The sequence below is a fragment of the Hydra viridissima genome, unplaced genomic scaffold (assembly GCF_058129835.1).
Source record: "Hydra viridissima isolate aposymbiotic clone 2 unplaced genomic scaffold, HvirCarnegie_v1 scaffold_7, whole genome shotgun sequence".
NCBI classification, from domain to species: domain Eukaryota; kingdom Metazoa; phylum Cnidaria; class Hydrozoa; order Anthoathecata; family Hydridae; genus Hydra; species Hydra viridissima.
The window spans coordinates 15,726,899-15,741,194 of NW_028324306.1; positions in this window are offsets into that span (position 1 = coordinate 15,726,899).

The window sequence follows — 14,296 nt, forward strand, 5'->3', positions numbered from 1 at the left end:
CTAATAGGAGTGAAATTATATTTTTTTAAAGCTTTTTCATAGCTATCAAAAAACTGATTTACATTGTGCTGATTGAAACTTGTTGAACAAGACAAACTTGTATTTTCAGGTTTTCTAAGTGAAAGTTCTTGGTGACGTTTCATGAAGCCCTTCAACCACTCTATACCAGCTTGTTTATTTTACATCCATTTACTTGGACATTTGCAAAGATTCACAGCAAAATGAAATGCTAATTCTTTTGCTTGTTTACATGCTAAGCCACAATTCATTTTAGAGGTTTTTGTTAAGTAATCTCTTAACATTATTTCCTCATCTTTGTTAAATACTTGTGCGACAGTATATTTAGTTGTCAAACCAAGCTTGGTCTGAGACAATAAATTTTTATACTTTTTTATTCCGTTATGTAAAGTAGACGTTTTATATTATAAGTTTTAGCAGCTTCGCTTGGCCTCATTAATCCTTTTGCAACTTGGAGAACAGCATTATTAACATCTTCTTCTGAATTCGATTATTATAACTATTATAATTATTATTTATAATTATTTCGAACCATTTTTTTAATATTAGAAAATCAAAATTTAGGCCGTAATAATTAAGTAATAAAGTGCGAGAAGTTTAAACAACGGTTCAAAGGTGCCCCATTCATTTTATTCAAAACAGCATTTTAAATAATAAGCGATGATTTTTTTAAACAAAATTAATCTCAATTATTGACATTTTCTGCTTAAATGTAAATCTTACGAATCATACTATCTTATAAATAACATTAAACATTTTTAAGAAAGAAACGTGGTCAGGAAAATCTTACAACTTTACATCGAAATGTTTACGATTTGTCCTCAAAAGCAAATCAAACAAATATTTTGTCCAGTTTATGCCAAATGCCAGAAAAACAGGTGACAGCTGCGAGGGTAAATTACTAATATATATAAAAACTTTAGTTTAAATTACTTAATCTTAAAATATATATAATAATAATAATATAAATAATATAAATATAAATAATATATATATATATATATATAAAAAATTAAATAAATTATCTTCACAAAACATTTAGTTTTATTGAGTTTAAGTACAAAAACGCTTCAAAAATGCATTATTTTTAAAGCTGCTTCCGTTCAAAGCTGCCCCCCTTTTTCCCTATATTTCAGAACATGGTGGAAAAACTATAAAACCTGAACCTAAGTTATTTAACCAGAAGAGTTTTCAGTGCTTGCGCTTCCCTTGTTAGCACTGTTTAGAGATTACTCTGCCTGTGGGAATTTCTAATGGCAGAGACGGAAAACATAGCAGCTAACACACTGCTTCTATAAACAGAAGTAACACGTCTAACTTGTTTAAAACATTTTCAACCGATAACACGATCTGCAGTTCAAATTTCAAATATTTTTCCTTTTCTTAAGTCCTTAACGGATAAAAACAATTTCTAAATTGTTGTAAAATTTCCTAAGGTTGGTGGGATTAAAACTGAAAGCACGTGCTTGACTTGTTCTTTTTTTTTTCAAGCTTTGCTATTGACAGCTCTTTGCGTCTTTTGAGATACGTGATAAACCAGTCCCCCGCTCTTCATTTTTACTTTCATTCTGAGGCATTTTTACACAATAATCTTTTCCATACTGATAAGCTAATTTTCTCACTTCTTTTTGGGAATCCAAAATATCAATTGAAGTGTTTAAAGTGGGACACCCTAAAATATAAGTACATGTATATTAGGTAAGCATACCTGTTTAATTTTACATACAGTGATGTTTGTTTGGCTTCTTGTTGTTTCTTTTTGCAGCATATTTTCACTTGTCTGCATTTTTGCAATATTATATAATGATATATTAGAAATCGAAAATTTCAATGAATTTATGGGTTATTTAAGTAGAATTATTGGCACATGTCACCAACTAGTCCCACGATCAATATGCCAACTGAACCCATTATCTTTTTGTTTACAAAATAATAGCTTGTACGAGTTTGGAAGCGATGGGTTTTTTTAGCTTTTCTGTAATAAACATTTTTCTCTTTGTTCAATTAGATTGAGGCTTTTTATTTTTTATAATCATAATTTGTAAATACAAGTAAAAAAAAAAAATTAAAAAAAATGAAAACAAAACAAAAAAAAAAAAGACAAAAGAAATCATATAGAAATTAGATAAAGAGAAATGCTTGTTTCAAATTCAATATTATTAGTTTGTTCTCAAATTGTTTCTAGAGGCTCAGAAATTTGGAAAAATAAGAAACATATTTTTGGTATAGCAAAAAATATTTTTATTCAAACTTTATAATTTCGAATTATAAACTTAATGGATTTTATTGAGTGGCACAACTGCGCTTAATTTCTAAGGCTTTCAAAATTTTTTTCCGGAATTTAACAACTTTGTATGTCTAAAGACGTGAGCTGTTTTATATGATTTATTTCTAAAGACTGAAAATGAAGTTGGTACTTTATTCGTGATTATTTCTTAACGAAAAAACCTAACATCCCCCCCCCCTCCGATATTTTAGAAAATATCCCCATAACTTCAACTCTGTAATTTGGGAAGACTTTTTAAAGTTTGATGCGGCTGACAAGTTGAATGAGTTGAATTTCATCAAAAAACAATTCTTACTCTACTTTTTTCAGAAAAAAATTTGAAAAGATGAGTTGCTGATTTGTTGTTTCAAAGTAATTAAACCGTCAAAACTTTGTTCATAAAAAGAAAATCGGAAAGAAAATCTTAATTGTTGCTTTATCACAGTTTTTTTTATTACATTTTAAATCTAGGAACAATCTTGCTCGACTTGTTTTTGATGCACTACAACTTTAAATGCTTATTGAAGCACTTTTATGAATGTCAAACTACATATTTACGATCTTTTGATTAGAGCTTTAACCTAAAACTGCACAGAAGACGATTCGCTGTAAAGATTGCTATACAGTAACCAACCATTTAAAGAGCAATGAAGATGCAGATGCTATTTTTTTAAGCTTACCACCCTGATTTCCCATTTTTCATTCTATGAGCCATTTCCCAGGGTAGTTTAACGCCTTTATATAAAAATTCGTTAAGTTCTTTGAAAGGTTGAATGCACACTTCGAACGGTAAACACAAAACGTACCAGCCCGCACAGAAAAACGCTACAGGCCAGCCAATTGTTATTAGAAATATGAACCATATTATAGACCAAAGAAAATTCATCTAAAAAAGAGAGATTATTATGAAGTATACGTTTTTTAAACAGAAACTTTCGAGTATGCCACATTTTGTAAGACAGGCGAGCACTTTTTCATTTTTTTCATATACTAAACACCAGTTTTAAATAAAACTTTTCAGCGTTTTTTAGTAAAGAGTCAATATGAATGTAAAAAACTAAAGTCTAATAAAATATTTTTTTGATGTAAAAAACTAAAGTATCAATATTGTTCAGCACATTTTTCACTTACCTTCATGCTTATTTCCAGATTTTAAAGTTCAAAAAAACGCCATCGAGCTTTAAATATTCAATGAGTGTTGTATGTGGTAGACCTATTTCATACCGCTATGCACCACAAATGACGTTTGGAAGATTTGTTTACAAACCTCTCCTACTGTTCATATTATTACAGTAATTTACTGACACACAGAGAATACATACATACATACATGCATACATATACATACATACATACATACATACATACATACATACATACATACATACATACATACATACATACATACATACATACATACATACATACATACATACATACATACATACATACATACATACATACATACATACATACATACATACATACATACATACATACATACATACATACATACATACATACATACATACATACATACATACATACATACATACATACATACATACATACATACATACATACATACATACATACATACATACATACATACATACATACATACATACATACATACATACATACATACATACATACATACATACATACATACATACATACATACATACATACATACATACATACATACATACATACATACATACATACATACATACATACATACATACATACATACATACATACATACATACATACATACATACATACATACATACATACATACATACATACATACATACATACATACATACATACATACATACATACATACATACATACATACATACATACATACATACATACATACATACATACATACATACATACATACATACATACATACATGCACACATGCACACATTTAAAACAAAATTAGTTGACTACAAAACCAGGCAGACTGATCCAAAAAAAATCAAGTTAAAAATATATTTAGAACAAGATATTTCTATGCATTTCTTTTTACTATACCTTTCTTTCGAATTACATTTGTAAATTTATTTACATACAAAACACATAGTAATAAACAAAATCTGAAACATACAAAAGATATTTTAGTAAATGAGTTTTAGTAAAGATTTGCATTGATTGTAAAGTATATAAATTTTGAAAAATTCTTCTTCATTCTTAATAAATTTTTTCAACAATTAGAGGGCCCAACTTGGTTTTGCGTGAAAGGGATATCGGCGGTACAAAATAACTTTTTTTTTCAAATAAAAGTATAAAGCTGTTATTTTTTTGACAAAAATTTCTTCCTATTTAAAATCTATGTTTTTGTGTTGCATTAATATCATCGACTGGCGAGTCCCCACATTAATGTCAGCGATCGGCGAGTCCTCGCATCTCCAAACACCAAAACTTAATTATGGATTTGGAATTCATCCTTTATGGATTGGCACAATAATTACTTCAAGATAATAATTAACACTTACTAATTAAAACTTAACTTCGAAAAAATTACAACAAAATAATGCCTTGGTTCGTAATTGGATTCGGGTTTAAGTTTAGAATTCAGTTTTTCGTATTGAGTATCTAAAATTCAAACCTTATCCTCACCTAAATTCTAAAACGAAAGCCCTGCACACTCAACGTACAGCTAAAACTGAAGAAGTTAATTTATCTTAAGCACCACAAAAACAATCTTTAAATAAAGTTTTGGCCTATGCAAAATATTTGTCCCACTCCGTAGAAGTAATTGGTTGGGAGTGAGAAGTATTGCTCAACATCCTGAGAAGAATTATATATGATTTTATTTAATTTACTCATTTCTGTATATAATTTGGATGAATACTTTTGCTTTTTTATTAGTTTGTGATCAAATTTAACTTACTATATTTAAAGTATTAAAGTTTTTTTTTTTTTTTTTTTTTAATGTTAACTTTTAAATATTTTTGCTCAAACAGTTATTTGTAAATAGGTATAATTAGATGGTACCGGCGACACATGTTTTGGGAAACCTCCAAACAACTCTTCTCATTAACGAAAATTTGTGATTTTTTAAAAATGTTTTCTTTTTTTTTTTTATTTTATAAGGCATTGAAATGTACAAGGCGTAAAAAGATTAATATACATTATAACACGTAATGATGTTAGATTATATATCGCGTTGTTTTCATGGTTTGCATTCTGTTTTTGCTTTGTAAGTTGTGGTTTATCAATGCTGCCATCTTACACATGATAAAACTCAGCTTATTGGGTTAAATTCAAATTAAAACAATAATAAATTGATAATGATCCGGTGTCATGTTAATATTTTACTCCGTTGAAATTTTACTGCGCAGTAAATTTTTAACGCTATAATTTTACTGCGCAGTAAAATTTTAACGTTAAAAATTTACTGCTCAGTAAAATTTTAATGTTAAAAATTTACTGCGCTCGTTATTTTTTTACTGTCATCAGGAAAAGAAGAGATGTTAAAGTTTTTGGGAGGGGCGGGTAAAAATATACATGTTTTATAAAACTAAGGGTACTTCAATTTTTCTTTTAATGAAACTTTTATTATTTAATGCATACATTAAATGATAGTTTACTTTCCAGGCCAGATTTTGATTCACTTTTTTATGTAAAGCTATGCATTTTCCCTTATTTTTTTTGCAATACATCAATTTGTTGTCTATAATTGCAAAGTTTTTACATTGCCTTTTAAAGTTTGCCTTTTTTCCTCTCTCATTTACACCTCCTGGAAACTTTTTGTCATTCAAGTATTTTCTGATACCATGAAAGTTAATATTTTTGTACATCTTGAAAACGCCAAAAAAATAAACGCCAGAAACTGTATATTAAAAAAGTCAGTAAAAAAATAACGATAGCAGTAAAATTCCAACGTTGAAATTTTACTGCGCAGTAAAATTTTTAAGTTGGAATTTTGCTGCGCAGTAAAATTTTAATGGCAGTAAATTAAAAACACCACACCGGAAAAAGCATAATGTAGCAGAGGCATAAAAAAAAAAAAAATACGTGCTTTTTTAATTTTCTTGGTATTTTTCTTCAATTTCTTTGCAAACTTCACTGTTTTTATTTTTACTTAATGGTACAGGTAAAGAAAATGTCTTTTTTTTCCAGCGGTTTTTCGCTCAACCCACATATACTTGAAAGGTGAGAAACGTCTATGCAGTGAAAAATCAATTCCAAAGGATACGCTTTTCACTACATAGTTAAGCCTTTACAGCACTAATTAACTAACTCCATTTTTTGAAAAATCTTGAATTAAGTGTCAAATTACCTAATATAGTCATAACGTTTTATATTTACACTAACGTTTTTGAATAATAAAGATTAGCGCAATTAAATGATAAAGTTGTTTTACATTATAAAGAGAATTTTAAAGAAAAATAAAACTTTATAATATATTTTATGATCACGTTATAGCATATTTGCAAATATGCTATAACGTGATCATAAAAAGAATTTAAAAAAATATAAATTATTTTCTTGCATTTCTCGTATTTCTTGTATTTTTTTTATGTTTTACGGAGTTTACTCGATTTGTCCACTGAACGGCTGAGTTTATTATTCATCTTTCAAGTATACTTTACCTGTTAAACGCAAACTTTGTAACTACTCGCCATTGTTTGTCTCGACACCTTCGATCTAAAAAATTTGCAAATATGCTATAACGTGATTAATTTCGTTTTCCGTAAAACTGTTTTATTTTAAACCCAGGTGATGAATTTGTCAACAAGTTTCAATAAAAAAATTTTGATGTGTTTTTTATTGAAAAAATGCATACATACATTTATTTATAAAAATTTGACAACTTCAACACCTAGGTGTTGTTGATATTTTGTCGCGCGCGTTTTGACTTAAAGGATTTTGATTTGATTGAAAGCAAAGAGGTCATAGAAAAGGAAAAAAATTTAATGCCAACTCTGTAAAACCTGAAAAAACTAGAATTGCGTGGCAAAATAGGAAATGGTATCGTAAAAAATGAAGATTAAAGTCCTCCGTACCAGCATGTCGTTTTAAATGTTACGAAAGAATCTCAGAAAACCGTTGTCTAAAATATTTGAAGAATTTAAGTGTAATTATGACAAGTGCAATGCTAAATGTTAAGGATAAGCACGTGATCCCCGGACCTGTAAAATATTGTCGAAATCTAAGCAAAGATTATCTAAACTTTTAAATATGGTTGAACATGTTTTTGTATTCATGATTATGTCTCTTTGGATATTTCGATTGTCTCTTTGGATATGGAGATTATTTTTAAAACAAGAAATTACGCGAATACTATTTATCAAACCGCAAAAAAGTTATTGCGGTTCTTGGTAATACAAAGAGAAATAAGATTATTTCTGAAAGTATTATGGTTGCAACGATGAGATGAGAAACTTTCCGTGAATGATCAATGTCGATCAATGTTATTTCAACGTTGTTTCAACGTTGTGTGCTTGCTGGGTAGTATACACATTACATTAGGTTTGTATCTAGCGCACTGATGTCCAATAAGCAATAAAAAAGTTAAAACAATTAATAAAATACAGATTTATTATTCACAGTACAGATCTCATGCATTGAGTATTCTAGGCAGAGCTGGGCAACTGCTTTTTTTTTTTTTGAATCCAATATCCAATAGTCCGATAGTTTTCCTAATTTGCCCGTCCGATAGTCCGATATCTTAAAAAAAAATTTCAAGCTTTTTTGATTTTTTTTTACCAACTTGCCACAGACAACTTGTACAGGCTGAATATGTTGCCTGTGGCAAGCTGGCTGTTTCTCTGGCTGGGAGTTCGAGGCCTTATAGTGCTATTAATAGAAAACTGGCCATCTCCCTGGCCGGAGGTGTCAATCACTCCTCTGGCTTATTTCATTAACAGGCCGGCTTGATATATCACTGTGGCTTATAGCACCAGATGGCCGACTTGACGTAAATGTCAAATATTTGTCCATTTCAACTTGGTATGATATCTAGCTGTAATTATTTATAGAAATTTTTTTAAAACTTTTAAAACCCATCAATGATTATTTTTTAAGTAACTAATGATTTATTAATACTTAAAAAATATTGATGTTGAAACTGGTGTTATTGACCCCCAGTTTCAGTTGCATAACTGAAGCTGGTGGTCAATAAAATAAGTTTCGGTTGCTACGGTTTTGTAAAAGGAAATATTTCGCTTATCGAATTTACTGTAGTAAATCTATATTATATAGCCTCTTCGTGTTGCAACTAATAACTTAGTTAACTAAGGTCAATGTTTTTTGGAACTCTAAGGATTACGATCTTACCCGAAATCCATCTTACAGAGATGTTGAGCTAACAATCTAACAGTGCTGATGGACACTTTGACTTGTTGCAGCAGTTGAAATAAAGAACGATGTGCCCCCGGTCGGAAAGGGGAGGAGCAATAGTCAAAAACAAAACAAGAGTACTTCGTGGAACAGAAAGATATGCGTGATCGTGAATTTGAATCTGCACTTGTTAAAAAATAATAACTTGTTTCATATATAAAAGTTAGGAAGACGAAAATACAAAATTTGGACGGTCGGATAGTCGAAGTTCAATATTTATTTTTAGTTCGATAATTCGATACTTTTTGCTTAGTCCGGTGGTTATCGGATATCTTATATTGCCAGTACGATAGTCGAAGTTCGGTACATAATTAGTCCGATAGTCATATTTTTTTTTCTTGGTCCGATACTATCGGAATATCGGAACTTTTATCGGAAGTACCCACCTCTGATTCTAAGTAAAAAATTTTACAGTATTTCTGTTAACTACCAAACTTTATCTGCAGCAGTTAAAACTTAAAAATGAACGACGTTTTACAAAAAAACCAAAAAATTCAAACTATCAATGAGAGTTTTGGACAATAGAAAACACTTTTTCAGAAACTTTTATTTTTTAATTAAAGTTAATCCCAAGTTTTCAATTTCAATCAGCGACATCGTTTTACCAAACACCTCTTGAGCAAACTGGACCAAACCGGACCAAACCGGATCAAACCGGAACAAATCGGACTTAACCGGTCGTCATTTGACCAAAACCCATTTTACAGCAAAATGTCTTTATCTCTTTTTTAGTTCTAACTAAGTTTCCGTGACCCCCATACCCTCCCTCGAATGGTGTCTCAGGCGTATCTAAGATCTTTTCTTGTCAAGACATTTTTCAATATACAGGGTTTTTTCTTGTTGTTTCTGGGCAGAAAAAATGAAAAGTTGTGATTGTAATATCAAGACAACTATATTCTATATTTGTTGTATATTTTCTCATAATGTTTATCCGCTTTTACAATTTAAATATCATTTCTAAATTCATTGTGCACAATGAATTATGCACAACGAGCCATATATAGTCATTGAACTACATATTCATTGTGCACAATGAATTACACAATGACGCAACTACAACACCCCTTGATCTCTAGATCACAAAGTCTGCATATCTATTCGGAAACTTCCGCATTCGCGTCGATTTTCGGTGATTCAGGTTGTCCGCAATGGGTTCTTCCGATCCTCTAGTAGGCAAATCGGCTGCGATGGGAACAGGACGGACGTCCGACATGTGTCTCGGCAATCCATTGATTTCTACCGAAACTCCTCGTCCTTCATCTGTAACTTTTCCTCTGTTCCATTCGCTCGTACATTTCGAGTCAGGTGGTTTTACAAATACTTCTTGTCCTTGAAAATAATTGTGGAGAACTTCTTCGTTGGTTTTGGCAGAAATTGTGTGTGGTTTCCGCTCATAAGAAAATATAGCTTTGTAGGGGAGCGATGTTTCCTCGCCATTTTTCCTGGAAGCCCGGTTATACCAATATACCATTTTTAGCGGATCTTTGCCACTTCTGGCTGCCATTCGCTTGATAGTGCGGTGATGACGTTCAACAATTCCGTTCCCTGATGGCCTGTAAGCGCAACGAAACAGGATGGACACTCCCCATTCTGTGCATAATTCACTAACGAGTTTTGAGCGAAAGGTCTTGCTGTTTTCAAGTAGAACTTGCCATGGTGGTCCTCTTTCTCGAAATATTTCTTCTAAATGGAAACACACTGTTGTTTCTTTCTCGTTCTGTAGCTTTCTCCAAATTGCAAACTTGCTTCTTTTTCCACAGTCAATAATAGACAAATAATTCTCTGATTTATAGTGGGTTACATCGATAGCTAAACGGCGCCAACTCTTTCCGACTTCAAGATTTCCTTCTTCCCACTTAATTGGCGCAGGATCCACCGATAAACATCTTTCGCAACTTTTCACGACTGATTCAACGTCTTTTCTACTAACCTTCTCCTTCGGATATGTCTGTTTCATCAGATAAAGGGTTCGATTGACTCCAAAGTGATGAAGATTATGAAATGACTTCACATCAGGCGGTACAACATTTGCTGTCATTGCAGAATGGTTTAAATGCAGCCAGTTCTGCGGTACTCTCGTAAGAGCATTGGCTTTATTTTCTGCTGACTTTACCAGAAAAAGTTTTAATTTTATACCACACTCCTTCACAAGGTCTTCAATTAACGACAACCGGCGACGGACAAGTGGTTCTCCAAGACCGTGAACTCGAACGGGTTTGTCACCGATAATTAAGGAGTTCAACCAGCCGGCAACAGTAACCGAATCACACTTTATGGTAATACATTCGAATCCCTATTTTGTTGCTAGATTTATTCCTTTTATCACGACTTCTAACTCTGCAAGGTTAATGTGAGCCGTATCATCTTGTTTCCTCAGCCACGAACAGTCTTCTACTATTTCCCCAGCCACTTCCAACACTATGCCAACGGCTAAGCTGCTTGCATCACACCACACTGTTGCTTCGGAAGTGTTTTTGACGTTCCATGACCCATGAACGGGATCTTCTTTTGTAAGTCTTTCATTTAAACTGTTTACTAATTTGACAATACGTTCGTCCACAAAAGAGTCCCATCCACAACTACTCGAAACCCTTTTTAGATGCACGAAGGGCGCAACCAATTTGCTATTGGAAAATGTCCGGCCAGCTGTCCGCACCAAGAAAAGATTTGCCGACGTATCATTTTTCCTTCAGGAACTTTAGGTATGTTGTCACGTTTCCAACGGACTTGGTTGCATTGTTTGTACACTCGCAATCCAAGCACACGACCGCCGACAAGTTTTTCTGGCAACTTAGAATCCAAGCCATATTTTTCCAAGAGTTCTCGAACTCTGCAATTTGACACTATGTTGTTATTGACAATGATATCATCAATAAATGAGTCCGTCCCAGCCTCGACAACTTTGTCTAAGGATAATACCTTTTTTAAAATTTTAGTCATTATTCTGGGCGCCACATTTAAACCAAAACCCAATCTTGTTAGACAGTAACGCTGCCCTTCATATTCCACGACTTGATATTTCCACAGTGCTTCGTCGACACGAATCTGCAGATACGCTTTCTTTAAATTGATTATTTCAAGATTTTCTCCCAACTTTCTCCAGTTGCGAAGTTTGGTACTGCAAACGTCGCCATCTGCAGTATGACTGGACACAAATTGATTCAGCTCCCGGTAGTCCATCACCGGACGTACTTTTAATTTGTTTCGTTGAATTACTGCCATCAACAGAATGATGCCATTACATCTCCCTTCAAATGGTTTCAGCCATCCCTGTGCTATCCATTCACTTATTTCCTTTGCATAATCACTTTTAACGTCATCAGAGATATGATAGTTTGGAATTTTGTTTGTCAAAGTTGGTGGTTCTATCAGCCACTTCCAAGACACGCTCCAACTGCCATTTTTGAATTCTGCTACGAAGTCTTTATCAATCAGCTTTTGAATAGTAGGCGAGGATACTTCATTCGTTTTTTCTTGAGAGACTGCAGTAGCACTGATAGTTAGTTTTTCCACATTGAAGTTTATGGTTTCGCCGTCTCTCCCAACTTGGACACCTCCAAGCCGTCGTATTGCGTCCATACCAAGTAGCATTTGATATTCGGGGACAATGTTGGCAACCAGGCATTCCAAATCGATGGTAGTGTTATTTATAGAAAGATTAACAACAATCTGGTGTTTTACTTCAATTGACTTTCCATTCATCATCACGACCTTTTGTCTTGCGTGTTTGACATTTTTTGCGTTTACGATATCCCGACTTAAAATTGATTTAGAGCATCCAGTATCCAACAATGCTTTTATTTTTCTTCCATTGACATAAACGCAGAGAGTTGGTGGTTTTATATTTCGTGGGAAGCCGCTCGCGCAGACGGGTGGCTTCCCTTCCATGTTTTTTGAGTTCGTACACTTTTTGTAACAGTTCAGGGCCAGGTGGTTGTCCATTCCACACACAAAACACTTCTTCTCAATTCCTTCGCTGCAATTTCGACTGATATGTCCCTCCTCACCGCATCGGTAGCAAGTCATGGTCTTTTTTCCGCTTCCTTGAGGAACCTTTCTTGGACCAATAGCACCAAGATTCACGCGACTAACAAAACACGATTCTTTACAACGCAAGATTACCAAACTTCTTGCTTTTTCAGCGATCTGGTGCAGCGACATTGTTGATATCGAGAGTGCTGTTTGGAGCTGTTTTCTTGCTTCGTCAGGTAATCCGAGAATAAATGCGCACCTTATCCACTCTTCGCTTACGTGAGACGATATTAGCTTGCTCAGCCTTGTTAATTCTGCGAGATATACGTCAACGGACTCGTTTTCCTTAAGACGGCGATTTACGAACTCTTCGTATGCTGTTAGCGGAGAAGCAGAGAAGGCGGTAGTCAGTGCATTTTTCACTTTATTGTAGTCTTCTTTTATCTCATCACTGAGTCCTTGATAAACGGCAAACGCCCCGCCAGAAAGAAATAAGGGGAGCACCACATTCAGCTCGTCAACTTTTTGAAGTTTTGCTACCAGTTCCAACTTCTGTATCCATTCTGAAAATTCACCCGAACCATCGTACTGCGACACCAAATCCGCGAACTTTATAACAATGCTCATTGCCTAAATAGCTTGTAATATCAAGACAACTATATTCTACATTTGTTGTATATTTTCTCATAATGTTTATTCGCTTTTACAATTTAAATATCATTTCTAAATTCATTGTGCACAATGAATTATGCACAACGAGCCATATATAGTCATTGAACTACATATTCATTGTGCACAATGAATTACACAATGACGCAACTACAGTGATCATTTTAAAAAATCATTTTTTATATTTTTCCTTTTTTGCCGGTGTCAGCAAAAGAGAGAAAACTTAAAATTTTTTTTTTCTTGGACATAATAGGCTGATTTGATTTGTTCCATTTATTTGCTGTTCAGATATTGTACTTTCGTTTCATATAGGTGGCAGTCTCGGAACAGAATCTTAGAGTTTTGACCAATTTTCAGTAACTGAACGTAGTTTTACAGAGCCGTTTTTTTCGTTAAACAATTCAAATATATTCCAATTGAGGTATGCTTTTGTGTTTGTTAATAAATGATATTTTTAAAAGATTTTATTTAACCTTTAAAGACATATATGTGAAACATGAGTTTCAATAAAAAAAAAAAAGCTCTTTTTCTTATTAAGTTCTTTAAAAGATTAACACGTTATTTTGTTAGAGGATTTTTTAAGGCTTTTTTTAGAGTTTAGTCAACTAAATTTGAAGCATTCTTAGATATTCATTAACAGTTTCCGGACTTTAAAAGTGACTTTTTAAGTCCGGAAACTTTTTATTGTCGGATACTTCCGTAAATGCGGTTTCAGCCATTTTAACGGATTATTTTCAAGCAGTAAACCGTTCTGATTGCTTGTTGCACTTACAGGCCTGTTTTCAGAAAACTTTTCACATACATATATATATATATATATATATATATATATATATATATATATATATATATATATATATATATATATATATATATATATATATATATATATATATATATATATATATACATATTTTTATATAGAGAGAGGCACTGAAACCTTATTAAATAGGCTGATTGTTATTTTAAAAGTTCTTTAAATTCTTCCCTTAATTTGTCAATTGTCTT